At 42.8% G+C, this 14977-nt stretch overlaps 1 protein-coding gene across 5 annotated transcripts in view; it reads left to right on the top strand.

Annotated features, from left to right (window-relative positions):
• Positions 1–14977, top strand: part of LOC136862817 (uncharacterized) — a 377696-nt gene that overhangs the window by 98832 nt on the left and 263887 nt on the right. The gene's annotated exons all lie outside the window — the stretch shown is intronic.

The following is a 14977-nucleotide window of genomic DNA, read 5'->3' as shown; positions in this document are numbered from 1 at the left end:
AAACCTTCCCCGGGATGAGTGTACTCTAAATATGAAGTTTGGTTGAGATCTATCCAGCCGTTTCGACTTGATGGTGGAACAGACAAACAGACGCGAAACGTAAAAACCACCGATTCGGTCTTGAGTTGACCTAAAACGGATAAATATCTGAAAAATTTGCAAAACAAAAGAAATTACAGACAGCGGACCCCCTACAATTTTATTTATATAGATAGATGTTTGAGTATGAGCGCCAAAGGCAGGTACTGTGTTTATACCAAGTGGAGATACTGCACTGTCGCTGCATTCTGCTTACACAGTGGTGTCTGCAGCGTCTTGGATAGGTGAGGTGAAATGCTGGACATTTCACGAATGGGTATGCTATTCTCAATCGATGGAATATTATACTGGAGGCAGCACTGTGGACGATTTCGAATAAGAAAGATCACAGAAACAGTTGTCCCATTTGCAATGTGTATGGAATTACACTTCCTGCTATCATTTCTTGATGGATACAGTACTTTTGCATCCATCCATTGGCACAGGCCAGAGTAAAGTGTAGCTTCCACCGAAGTCCCAGTCAACATCCATGGCTGTGACAATATGGAAGTTGCTGGGGTATGGGTAGTGCTGACTAATGACATTCAGAGCACGACTAGTGTATCTGGGTGTTATGAAAGGTGCTGCTCATAGGGTCAGTCGTGCTGCAATAGTACTTTCTGACCCAGTGAGGAAAGCAATGGCAAACTACCTCACTCCTCATGTTGCCTAGTACGCCTCATTTTGGTGCTGCCATTGGTTTTTGGGGGTTTCCTTATAACCTCATAACCTTTGGTGGTGCTATTTGAGGATCCAACCAGCCTCTGGGCTGATGACCTAACAGACAGACAGATGGAATTACAGCGGTTTGTATGGTACGTATAAGAAAAGTCTTGCAAACATTATTGAAGGCGCACGGATGACATTCATGGATTTATTGATGCACAAACCTTACACCATTGGGTTTCTATGTATTACAAGCTTATTCTACGAGACAAACTGGTCGCTCCATTATGTATAGTCTGCCCTGATGCCAGGACGACCCCCGACCAGGTACACGTACTATTGCCAAGAGAGCTAAAAATGCATTGATATCGATGGTGGGATTTTTTATTATGTACCTACTGTGAAGTGTTGGAAAGAACGTATGTTTGTGCATCAATAAACGCATCGATAAGTAGACCAATCTGTATTGAACTGTTGCACATTTTGTACCGTTTTTGTATCAATAAATACATTCGTAAGTCATTTGTGTGACTTTAATCATTTTTAAGTTAGTTCCTATACGTACCATACAAAACAGTTGTAATTTCACAAACATGGCACATTGAACACATGTATATATGGCTCCATAGTCCACACTACTGTCTCCCGGACTGTTTACTGTATCTCCTGAAACACCTTCTACTACCGGGAATTTAACTTCTGATTATTAAAAATATATATACTTTTAGGGGCCGATGATCTAGATATCAGGCCCCTTTAAACAAGAAGCATCATCATCACATATACTTCAGTAAGAAAAGTTTTGTATTCTTCAGGAGAATTTTGATTGATTAAAAAAATATCACGTATGTAGCTTTATGTTAAGCAAATGTAACATATCATGTACACACCCAACCGCACACAAGTTGGCCGACAAAGACCTATTTAATTTTATCCATTCTCGAAACGCGAGGATATTCGTAAACTGTGGATATCCGATGGCCGAAGAGATGATACCTGCTATCCTATCACCTGGACAATATGATCAAACTATTTCAAACAGGAGGATTTTGAAAGAAAGTCATCTCCTGCGACGGCCAATTTTTATGCGGTTGACAGTATATGTCTAAGTACGAGTCTAATTCTGTTTACACTACAGGTACTAGAAATAAAATATATATGTATTTTAATGCTATAAGAAGTCTTGTAAGTTTTTCTCAATATCTGCAGAGAGCGCCGCCTACAGTAAGACGTTATTTAAGAGCTTAAGCTGGCAAACGTAACCAAAGTTCTACTCGCACAGATTTAATTGATTTTTTTTTTTTTTTGCTAGGGGCTTTACGTCGCACCGACACAGATAGGTCTTATGGCGACGATGGGATAGGAAAGGCCTAGGAGTTGGAAGGAAGCGGCCGTGGCCTTAATTAAGGTACAGCCCCAGCATTTGCCTGGTGTGAAAATGGGAAACCACGGAAAACCATTTTCAGGGCTGCCGATAGTGGGATTCGAACCCACTATCTCCCGGATGCTAATTGAATTTTAACAGTCCACTCGTGTTCCTTGGAATTTTACCAACACATTTCCTTTCACTCCTCCATTGATAATCCATGTCTGTCTTATTAGCTGAATGGTAGCGTTCTGGTTTCCGGGCCCTGCACGAGAACTACACGCAGTACCTCACACGGCAGACGCCGCCCACCTTTCACGGAAAGTCTACATGATAAGGACTGTACCCAGGCTACAATAGCCGCACGAAATTATCATTAATTATAGGTAACCCATATCCATCTCCGTAGCGTAACGGTTAGCGGAGGCCTGGGTTCGATTCACGGTACTGCCAGAGATTTAAGAACGGCAGGAGGACTGGTATGTAGTTAAAGGTACCTGCAGCTCACCTCCATTGTAGAGGTGTGCCTCATAAGAGCTGCACCTTCTCGGGATGAGGACACGAGTTTGTTCACCTCATTAGTGTAGCGGTTGCCATTATTAGCTGCCGTTCTCGGAGGTCTTGATTCGAGTCCCGGCACTGTCAGAATGACCTAAGCATGACGGAAGGGCTGGTGTGTCATCAGAGAGGTACATGCAGCTCGTCTCCATTGGGGATGTGCCAGAAAAGAGCTGTAACACCTTGAGGAAAAGCGGGCAGATGCCACCCACCCTCGTCGGAGGGTCCTTCCTTAAATACACCGCTCTATGTAAGACTGAGCCACCGCATCTATTACAGAGTAAAATAGTCTCCTGCCTCACGCCGCGTTTCCCTTCCGCTAGGTGTGAAAGGCAGGACATACGGCGAAGGTGTCGCGTGTAGGAAACTGTGTGTTAGTGTGATGGAGTGTGCAGTGTATGAGTTGCAGGAATGTTGTGGATAACACAAACAAGCAGTCCCCGATCCAAGGGAAATGAACCGTTTTTATGATTATAATCCATCAACCTGCCCACGAATCGAATCCGGGCCCCGTTGACCGAAGTCCAAGAGGCTGGTAACTCAGCCATGGAACCGAAACTTGGTTAGAGTACAACTTCATAACACAAGTTTCAAGAATTTCTAATGAACGGCTAATGTAGAAGGAATATTCATACCGCTCAAAGGATGGTAACATAACGTGTTCAGTGACCTGACGTCGTATTCTGACATTTCCGTTTACATAGTAGCAACTTCTCTTCCTTATCAATAGATTCACATAACGAGTTCATTCCCATGAGGAAGCGACCAACGGTACCTCTCCATACCCTGTGAACATGACACATTTAGATACACATCACAGCGTAATGTGAGAATAAATACAAACGGTTAATTAACACTTGCAACATGTGTTCATTAATTAATTTAAACATAACTGTAAAATACTCTGATTCCGTATTCCAGGAATAAAGATACGGACATGTACCGGTATTTACGCTATTTGTTTAATGTCGCATTAACTCAGGCGGGGTTTTGACGACGATGATATAGGCTATTATTAATAATAATAATAATAATAATAATTGTTACGGAGATATCCGTGGTAGGTAGAGGTGAAAGAAGGTGCGGGTGTGAATGGGTTTCAAGCTACGAAATTATAGTGCATGTAAAATTAATTTAAAATTTAACAAGGTTATATTTCCTTTTCAAAAACAAAGCAATAACAGACATGGCAGGTACAATGTAGCAAAACAAGGGGAGTTACAATATTTACAGGTTTTGGGCTTCACGCCCTGACTTCAGCGATCAGCTCAGTTTTACCACAAACACAAGTTTTAACAGAGGGGCAGAAAACCCCATTCATCCCTAGGAGCCCCTGGCTCCGAATTACACAGAAAAGCCTCCACGAGGCATATGACACTCCATTTTCAAAAGAGCGATCCGCTCTTAAAATTTAAGCCTCTCAAAGGCCACACCAAACTCTACCTTCAAGCTGTCCTCTAAGGACGTATTCACAGGGGTAAAATACCCAACCTACTGAGGTCTATTACATGAAAAGGAGGTTGATTACATGACCTCTAAAATAACAATTTGAGAGGAGGCTAACCGCACTCCTGATACACTTTGATTTTTTAAAACCTACTTTGGCACTAGGCCGTTATTACAAGGGCTAATCCCATACTACAGAGGTGACTTAATAGCAATTTACATTACATTACGGAAGAATTGGTTGAGAAAATAAGTTCACCTTAAGACGATGTGAGTGGGAGCTCGAGAGGGTTAAGCACTCTCTATCCCGATATGTCGTTTTAAAATAGAATAGATACCAGTTGTTTTTACATTTTAGGAAAAGGTTACATGGTTGAACGCTTAGAACCCGCCCCGAAAGTTAAACTGCTGAGCAAGAAAAGAAAGAATTTATTAATCGGCCATTACCTTATTGTTGACCGCCGCCGAGGAAAGAGGCGCTCCCCGCCTCCTGCTATGTACTTAATACACTGAAAGATGGAACAGAAGTGGCCTGGTGACCCTAAAATCAGCAGTTTATATCCTCTCGCGGAAGATTCTAGGCGTTAGGGGAAATAAAACACCCTCCCTCAAAGTTTTTATTGGCTAGGGAAAAGAAACCCCTACATAGAGGAAGAAGAAACACATTATTGGTGGACAATTAATTAAAGAAATTCGGGATTGGCTAGATCCAAAATAAGGGGAAAAAGAGGGGTATACAGCCAACTTAAACAATGACAGAAGGAAATTTAACCAAGAACAAACTCTTGAAATAAAAATTTCTCCAACAAAATAGTTCTTTGACTCCGCACTAGGTCGCACTATTGTTGATCTTCAGTAGTGTCCTCTAGAAGAGAAAGTTCACACTTCTTACTTCAAGCGAAACAAAAACACATCAAAAATGACACAGTTCACAAACTCAAAAATTTCCAGGTAGTGACATCTTCTGAGAAATTAGTAGATTAATAGTGTAGATAAAGTTCAGACTTCCTCCAGAAGAGGAGTTTCAACTGGCGCAACTTTTAAATAAACAGAGTAGAGGTGTACCGCCCGGTACAGACCTCCCCCCCCCCAAAAGTTCCTCCAGGGGTGACACATGAAATCAGTTTGAAACAAGTTCCAAGTTATAAAGTGAATATGAAAATAGATTACAAGATTTTCAGAATGTTGTGTGATTCAGTTTCACAATTTGTTGTTGCAGGTGAAGTAAAGTCTTTCTGTTTTTAGAAGTTGAATTTCTGAAGATAAACTTTTAATACTTGAAGGTGATGAAAAATTTGGCAATGTCCACCAAATATGGTGTTGAATTCCCAAGTGTAATCATTACTTATGGTGACTGTCCATGTAGTTGATGTAGATTGAGTCGGATGGCCAGACCGGCCGTTGCAGCTTGCGTCCAACGGAGGCCGCTCGGACCCCTCAAGTACCCTGAGATACCGCTCGCCCGCACTATGAGGGGAGCAGAGGTGTTGAAGTACGCCGCGCCCGCGGTGAACAGATACAGGCTGCGGGCATGTAGCAGGTCGTGCGCCGCACATCAGCCTTGGCCGGGAGGAGAGCTCCGGCTCGCCGTGCACATGTCGTCCTCGCTGGAGAGGAGGGGGCCCATCCCCCTCCCCAGTCGCTGCACAGCGCTGCGCGGCTGCGGGGGCGCTGGAACATTAAAGCTAGGCGGCAGAATTGTGTTGGACTATCATCTTCTTTGAGGGTACAGGCTTGTGGAGAGGTTGAGGGGCCAGCGGCGTGTAGATATCCATGGCATTTACTATTATGAAGCCACAGTGTAGGGTGGAGCAGGAGACGGGAGCGTGGTAATGGCCGTGGCAAGAACAGGATGGCAGTTTAACGGGTCGGGGCAGGTTTTACACAAGGGTTACATCTAAAACCGAAATATTACAGAAGGGGCAGAATGCCTTAAAAGTGAAACTCAAAAAAAATATAACCTTCATATCCTTTCAAAATACTATGAAGCAAGTTAACACAGAAATTACACCGGTTTCACCTGGGACAGGTGAACTCTAAATATCCTCTCGGTGGCTGGATTACTTAGCAATAAGGTAACCGGCGTAAGAAAATCGAGAATGATACAAGGCCCATGAAATCTGGGGGCAAGCTTGCCCGCGGGAACAAAATTTTTGACCATAACCTGGTCGCCTACCTTCAAAGGGGTGGGTCTCCGTCCACGATCATACCTTTCCCTAACCTTTTCATGAGACACTTTAAGATTGGCTTTAGCCTTCTTCCAAAGATCTTTAATGTTGTCCGGATCTATTATCTCGGGTAGAATGTCATTCAGAGACCAGAGGTTAGAGAGCGGCGAGTTGGGAACAAACTTGAACATTAAAGAAGCTGGAGTAAATTTGTGTGATTCATGGACCGCCGAATTCAAAGCAAAAGCTAACCAATGCAGGGACGTGTCCCACCTAGAATGATCTTCATGATGATAGGCAATAAGTGCGGACCTGAGATTACGGTTAACCCGTTCAGCCAGAGATGGTTGAGGGTAATAAGCGGAAGTAGTTACATGAGAGATGGACAAGTCAAAACAGAATTTACGAAATAAATTAGATGTAAAAGCCTTAGCATTATCAGATACAATGTATTGGCACGGACCAAAAGAAGCGAAAATAGAATTTAGGCAAGTAATGGTGGACTGAGCGGTAGCCAGCTTAGTCGGAAATAACCAAGAAAATCTGGTAAAACCATCTACACATACAAAGATGAATTTGTTGGCATTTCCCTTCGACTGGGGGAAGGGTCCTACATAATCAATATACAGGCGTTCCATGGGGCGCGACGCTTGATGAGAAGACAAAAGGCCTACTTTAGTGGACATGGTGGGTTTACTGATCAACCAAGATTTACAAGCTTTTACAAGTTCCCGAATTTCACCGTCCATACCTTTCCATATGAACATTTCACGAATCTTTTCACGAGTTTTAAAGATACCCAGGTGCCCCCCCAATGGGGTCTCATGATAGTATTTGAAGATCATAGGTACAAGAACCGCTGGAACAACAACTTTCATCAACTTATCATGCCTCGAAGGGCAACATAGAACACCATTCCTCAGAACATAAGGGACAGCATGTTCCCCAGAAGAAAGGGTTTCCATTATCGGAGCCAGCGTCGGATCTTCACGTTGGTATTTCTCAATATCCCTAAAAAGCATGGGAGCATCTGTTAAGATGGCATTAACACCAGATAGTATGGACTCGGAAGGTGATGAACTGTCGACCGGTTCGTGGGTCTCTACGTCGTTATGAAACATACGGCTGAGTCCATCGGCAACAACATTTTCAGTACCTCTGATATGCCGTACATCGAATTGGAAGGCAGAAATACGGATGGCCCAACGGGCTATACGACCAGTACGACGCGGCCTACCTAAGACCCAGCTTAAGGCTTGATTATCTGTCTCCAAGTCGAATTTGACGTGTTCCAGATAGAGACGGAACTTTTCTAAGGCGAATAAGACTGCCAAACCTTCAAGCTCATATATGGAGTACTTTGCCTCTTGAGCTGACAATGTCCTAGACGCATAGGCGATGGGGCGCCTCCCTAGTTCAGTCCCTTGAAGAAGGACTGCAGCTACCGCCGACGACGACGCGTCGGTTTGGACGATGAATTTCTTCGAGAAATCCGGCATAGCAAGTACAGGGGCATTACAGAGAGCTAATTTAAGGTCTTCGAAAGCGGCTTGTTGAGAAGGTCCCCACTCGAATTTGATGCCTTTCCTACGAAGAAGGTTTAAGGGCGCCGCTCTATTAGCGAAGTTAGGAATGAACTTCCTGAAGAAATTCACCATGCCAATGAACCTGGCGATACCTTTAATGTCCTTGGGAGGTTTAAAATCACGGATGGCCTGTGTTCTAGAATGATCGACTGCTACACCATCAGGTGACACAATATGCCCTAGGAATGACATAGAGGGCTTAGCAAAGGCAACCTTGGACAACTTAACAGTTAACCCAGCCTTACGAAGGCGATTGAGAACTTCTCGCAGATGATCTAGATGTTCTTCAAAGGTTTCGGAAAATACGACGACATCATCTAAGTAGTGATATAAGTACTCGAATTTGATGTCGGAGAAGACCCTATCTAGCAGCCTAGTGAGTACAGCTGCTCCCGTAGGGAGCCCGAAAGGCACGCGGTTGTATTCATATAAATTCCAGTCCGTGGCAAACGCTGTAAGATGTTTAGACTCTTCGGCTAGGGGAATTTGATTATAGGCCTGATTTAAGTCCAAGATGGTGAAGAACTTGGCCTTACGAAACCATGAAAAACAAGAATGAAGGTCGGGAAGGGGCACAGATTGCAACACCACCTTCCGATTGAGAGCCCTGTAATCAATGACAGGCCTGAAGCCTCCTTGGGGTTTCGGGACTAGAAAAATAGGCGAAGAATACGCTGACTTAGAGGGCCTAATAATACCATCCTTCAACATCTGATCGATGATTTCTTTCAGAGCCTTCATTTTAGGTGGAGATAGCCTATACGGTGGAAAACGGACAGGAATCGAATCCGTGACCTCAATTTTGTATTCAATAAGGTCAGTAACACCAAGAGTATCAGAGAACACCTCGGGAAACGACTGACACAATTTGCGAATACTATCAGCCTGCTCCTCAGGTAGATGTCTAAGGTCTAACAACATCTCATCCTGGGTAGGCGAAATAGATGAACATGATGCAGAATTACACTTTAATAGAGGGATTTTACAATTAGAGGCAAATTTGAATGTGCACGACTTACTCTGAAGATCGAGCACCAGACCAGTGTGAGACATGAAGTCCGCTCCCAGTATGATGGGGCAAGACAAATGCTTGGCCACAAACAATTTGATTTTCCATGTAAATTTAAAAACACGAATTTTGACATGTAAGGAACCTAGAATTTCTAATGGAGATGAATTAGCCGAAACATATTTAACAGGAGATGAGTCATAGTCAGGGAGTTTACAAACAGATTTCAATTTAGAATACCAATCAGCCGAAATAATGGAACAAACGCTGCCTGAATCTAAGAGAGCTGTTATAGGCTCGTTATTCAACTCAATCCTAAGAAAAGGAACAGGTGCGGGGGTATCCGCCGCAATCCTAAGACACTCTCTGGGGCATTCAAAAAAAGAATTTGAAGATTGCTCATTCCCTGAATTCTCGACCCTTTTGCCCGGGGCTGAGCCTTGGAAAGCAGAATTAGTCGACTCAGCCGAAGCCGCTAGTCACTTTTTATTATTGGCATGGGTGGAATTTGCACCAGAGCAGGAGGGGGTGCTATTTGAGTTTGGGCAATTCTTGGCGATATGTGAGAAAGCTCCACATTTAAAACAGCCTTGTGATGACCCTGCTCCATTCCTTGTCCCACTTGACTTGATCAGAGGACACTTATTCCGCAGATGGTCAGGCGACCCGCAAGCATAACATTTACGGGGATTGACTGGTCGGCGAGGTGGAGGCCGAGTGTTACTAAAGGAAGGCGGGGGTTCTTTCGCGACACGCAAAGAATCGGCGTATCTAACTCCTTCCGCTGAGACGGCCAATGCTTCAAGTTCAGAGAAGGTTTGCGGACACGCCGCGAAACACAAATATGACCTGTAGGATGGTGAAATACCTTCTACAATAGCCTGCACAATCTGATCTTCAGGAAAGTGCAGAGCAAACACCCTAGTGTAGAATTTGATATCTTGTATGAAATCAGCCAAGTTTTCATCCAAGCGCTGTACACGGTAATAGTACTTCTGAATCAGGGAGGACCTGGCCCTAGCCGGGATGAAGTTAGCTAGCAAATGGGCATGGAAATCCTCAATAGATGATTGCTCGGCAATGGCTCTTACGATTTTATCAGAGAGAATACCAATAGCATACGGATAGATAATTTGCAAAATTTGACATGGCGAAAGAGAAAAAACAAGAGCATGATCCTGAAATTCCACTAGAAATCTTAAAAATGAAATTACATCACTGGTGGTGTTGACGGAAAACTTAGAGATACCTCTAAGCAACATTGCCAATGGATGAGGCAAGCTACTGAACCCAGGTGACATAGTCGTTAAAGGTTTCAATGGCAAAGAAGTTAATTCAGAGCGGATGTTACCCAATGACGCACGGCGTTCAGATTCGTTGTTCGATGGGGCAGAGATAGTTTGAGCAGCAACGGTTATCCTATTGACTTCTCCCTGAGGAGGCTCTTCATCACTACCTACGTTCACTGTGGCGGGTTGATCAGTTTTGGGAGGAACTTCGCCGGTTAGCAATTGAGTGACTTTACTAGACAATTCAGAGATAGTTTCAAGGAGCGTATTAGCTTGCTTCCTCTGAACGTCATTCACCTTCAGAGACAACAGATCATTAACTCTATTTGAAAAGTGATATAGCCTGCCTTGCACACGCTTAATTTGATTAGGAGACGGATCGTTTTCATCAAAAAAGCTGACTACAGATGCTAGCCCAGTAATATTCTCGACGATCGTGGAAAGAGAGTCATCAATTTCTTTCTCTCCCAAATTGGGGATGGAAATGGGCAAATCAAGGGACTCTCTAAGCTTGTTGGTGTCGATTGCAACCGTGCCTCCAGATTGCACATTTCTGATAGTTAACTCGTATATCAACTCCTCTTTGCGCAAATAGTTAAGGAGGAGAACATCGCGAGGGCCGGGCATGATGACAGAACAATTTTGAAAAACTCAAAAAATTCCAGCAACTGAGACAATTGTTAGAGTTCGAATCAAGGCAATGTTTAGCCGTCAAAAGGGGCTAAATTGAGACCCATTCAACCACGCTCTGCTACCACTTGTTACGGAGATATCCGTGGTAGGTAGAGGTGAAAGAAGGTGCGGGTGTGAATGGGTTTCAAGCTACGAAATTATAGTGCATGTAAAATTAATTTAAAATTTAACAAGGTTATATTTCCTTTTCAAAAACAAAGCAATAACAGACATGGCAGGTACAATGTAGCAAAACAAGGGGAGTTACAATATTTACAGGTTTTGGGCTTCACGCCCTGACTTCAGCGATCAGCTCAGTTTTACCACAAACACAAGTTTTAACAGAGGGGCAGAAAACCCCATTCATCCCTAGGAGCCCCTGGCTCCGAATTACACAGAAAAGCCTCCACGAGGCATATGACACTCCATTTTCAAAAGAGCGATCCGCTCTTAAAATTTAAGCCTCTCAAAGGCCACACCAAACTCTACCTTCAAGCTGTCCTCTAAGGACGTATTCACAGGGGTAAAATACCCAACCTACTGAGGTCTATTACATGAAAAGGAGGTTGATTACATGACCTCTAAAATAACAATTTGAGAGGAGGCTAACCGCACTCCTGATACACTTTGATTTTTTAAAACCTACTTTGGCACTAGGCCGTTATTACAAGGGCTAATCCCATACTACAGAGGTGACTTAATAGCAATTTACATTACATTACGGAAGAATTGGTTGAGAAAATAAGTTCACCTTAAGACGATGTGAGTGGGAGCTCGAGAGGGTTAAGCACTCTCTATCCCGATATGTCGTTTTAAAATAGAATAGATACCAGTTGTTTTTACATTTTAGGAAAAGGTTACATGGTTGAACGCTTAGAACCCGCCCCGAAAGTTAAACTGCTGAGCAAGAAAAGAAAGAATTTATTAATCGGCCATTACCTTATTGTTGACCGCCGCCGAGGAAAGAGGCGCTCCCCGCCTCCTGCTATGTACTTAATACACTGAAAGATGGAACAGAAGTGGCCTGGTGACCCTAAAATCAGCAGTTTATATCCTCTCGCGGAAGATTCTAGGCGTTAGGGGAAATAAAACACCCTCCCTCAAAGTTTTTATTGGCTAGGGAAAAGAAACCCCTACATAGAGGAAGAAGAAACACATTATTGGTGGACAATTAATTAAAGAAATTCGGGATTGGCTAGATCCAAAATAAGGGGAAAAAGAGGGGTATACAGCCAACTTAAACAATGACAGAAGGAAATTTAACCAAGAACAAACTCTTGAAATAAAAATTTCTCCAACAAAATAGTTCTTTGACTCCGCACTAGGTCGCACTATTGTTGATCTTCAGTAGTGTCCTCTAGAAGAGAAAGTTCACACTTCTTACTTCAAGCGAAACAAAAACACATCAAAAATGACACAGTTCACAAACTCAAAAATTTCCAGGTAGTGACATCTTCTGAGAAATTAGTAGATTAATAGTGTAGATAAAGTTCAGACTTCCTCCAGAAGAGGAGTTTCAACTGGCGCAACTTTTAAATAAACAGAGTAGAGGTGTACCGCCCGGTACAATAATAATAATAATAATAATAATAATAATAATAATGGCCTCCGGAGAGGCCTGGTGCAGGTCTTCCGAGTTGGCGCCGATGGTTAACCTGCGAGTCTGTGAAGGTTGAACCCTAGTTAGGATGAATTCCAAAGTTCAAGAAGGCACACACACCCAGCCCCAGAGGCAGGGTAATTATCCAAGAAAGGTTGAAACACCCGACCCGGCCGGGAATCGAACCCGCTACCCCTTAGACCAAAGACCAGCATATTTACCTGTTAGCCACGGAACGGGACGAAATTGTGTAGAAAGGGCTAGAACTGGGAAGGTGGTGACTCTTGCCTTAATTAAGAAACAGTACTGGCATTTGCCTGATGTGGAAATGGGAAACCATGGACATATATATTCAGAACTACCATCGAAGTCCGAATGTATGCTAACAGCTACACGGTTCGTACCACGCATTTGATAAATTACTACCTGATAAACAAGCTATTTATATGTCCGACTAATTGGCTGAATGGTCAGCGTTGAGGCCTTCGGTTCAGAGGGTCCCGGGTTCGATTCCCGGCCGGTCGTGGATTTTAATCTCGCCTGATTAATTCTTCTGGCTCGGGGAATGGGTGTTTGTGTTTTTCCCAGCCCTTTCATCTTCATAATCAGATAACACACTGCACTACCTCCAGAGAAACACGCGATAATGCTTACATCCCTCCATATAGGGCTGGCGTCAGGAAGGGCATCTGGAAAAAGCGGTAGAAGATGAAACAACGGATTTATATAAACATGTGAACTACAATCAGTTGGATAAATTTTTCTACTGTTTTTCCGTCATATGTGGGGATTGCGGGTGGATCTGGCCCTGTTTTACGGCCGGATGCTCTTCCTGACGCCAAATCAGTTGGAGAAATTAAACCAACATATTCAACACACGAGACTAGAATCAGCGAATAGGAAAGATGTATTCCATCAAGACATTACAAGTTCTCACAGGATTCTGTCAGTCATAGAAAGTTTCTCCAACCACCCGGCCGAAAATAGCCCCTCCGGATTTTCGCTTCCTTTAGTCTCGGCAGAATCAACATTGTTGGGAAGTAGGCCAATTGAGTTACTTCTTCGTTTCCAAACTAGCTCAGTTCTACGTTAAGGAAACTTCCAGCAATTGGAAAATAGACTTGGAAAGAAGAGATGATTGATACACACTTACTTAATTTCTACTCAGAAATTTTCGGACATCACAATACAGCAAGCTTTCACAGGTATCTAGTTATTGATTTTGGACATCAGTAGGTTACAGACTCCAGTTTGAAATATACTATTCTATAATGAAAAGAGTTTGCTTGGGACATGACAAAATACTGCACGGGATATGGAACATACCACGTCAAATCCAACAAAAAAAAAACCACTGCAAAAAATTAACATTTCGTAAATTTCTAGTCTCAACGCGTCAAAATGTAATCAATGTATTTCATTTGCCAGTAGTTTAACGCCATACTAACATAGGAAGTTTTCAGTGACACAAGGGAGGGAGAGAACTTGGATTGGGAAGCGTCCGTGGCATCAATTAAAGGACAGCCTCAGTACTTTCCTAGCGTGAAAATGGGAAACCGCAGAAAACCACCTTCAGGGCTGCCGGGGTTCGAACCCACCTTTTCCCATATCCAGCTCACAGCCCCGTGACCCGAACGGCATAGCCAACACGCGCAGAGATTGAAACCTCCTGTTGGTTGTATTTCATGTAAGGTTGCCTACAATTAAGGCGCGAGTTTCAAAACTGAATAATAAATTGTCATAGAATTACAAGAAGATCCCCAAAGATTTTTAAATGCAGTCTGTCTCGTACTTTGAAGAGGAAACTGTAGTAACTTCAAAAACATTGTTTTAATTTGGAAAATTAGAAATCAGAAAAATATTTGGACCAATACACAGATATGGCATATGGAATAAACGACCTACCGAAGAACTGTACCAGCACACTGACAGACTCACAGATATGATCAGGAAACGCAGACCAACATTCTATGGGCACATACGGAAAATGGACAACAACAGACTTACAAAGAAAATCTTCGATGTAGTAAACAGATCAAGCAAGGAAATAAATTGGTATCATGAAATAGAGGAAGACTTAAGGCAGGTGGGGATCAACAGGCAAATAATAGGAGACAGAAAAGAATTCAGAAAAAATTTAGGAATACAGAATTTATAGTAAATAAGAAGAAGACGGGAACATTGTGGACAGAACAAAGGAAATAGGAGCACAGCCAAAGGATGAAGAGATTTTGGTAAGAGAAGAGGAAGAAGGGAAAGAAGGGAAAATTGTGTCATCATGAGATATTCGAGTTCAAACACTGTCTATAAGGGCAAAAATGATATGAACGAATGAATGAATGGAAAATTAGGTCAAGTTTAATAAATATGTTTCCAGACTAAATTCTTAAGATAATTATTACTGTATTTTCCATAGTATTATTCTCACAATTGTAAAGCAAGGTTATCTTTAATAGTTTTTATAATGTTTCTGTAAAAACTTATCTATCCGAAAATGTACGGTAGTCTGTAGTCTGTAAGGAAGATTGTTGAACAGAGG

The sequence above is a fragment of the Anabrus simplex genome, chromosome 2, assembly GCF_040414725.1.
Source record: "Anabrus simplex isolate iqAnaSimp1 chromosome 2, ASM4041472v1, whole genome shotgun sequence".
Lineage (NCBI taxonomy): Eukaryota > Metazoa > Arthropoda > Insecta > Orthoptera > Tettigoniidae > Anabrus > Anabrus simplex.
Note: the sequence above shows the minus strand (reverse complement) of the source record. Positions and strands in the feature narration are given on the sequence as shown.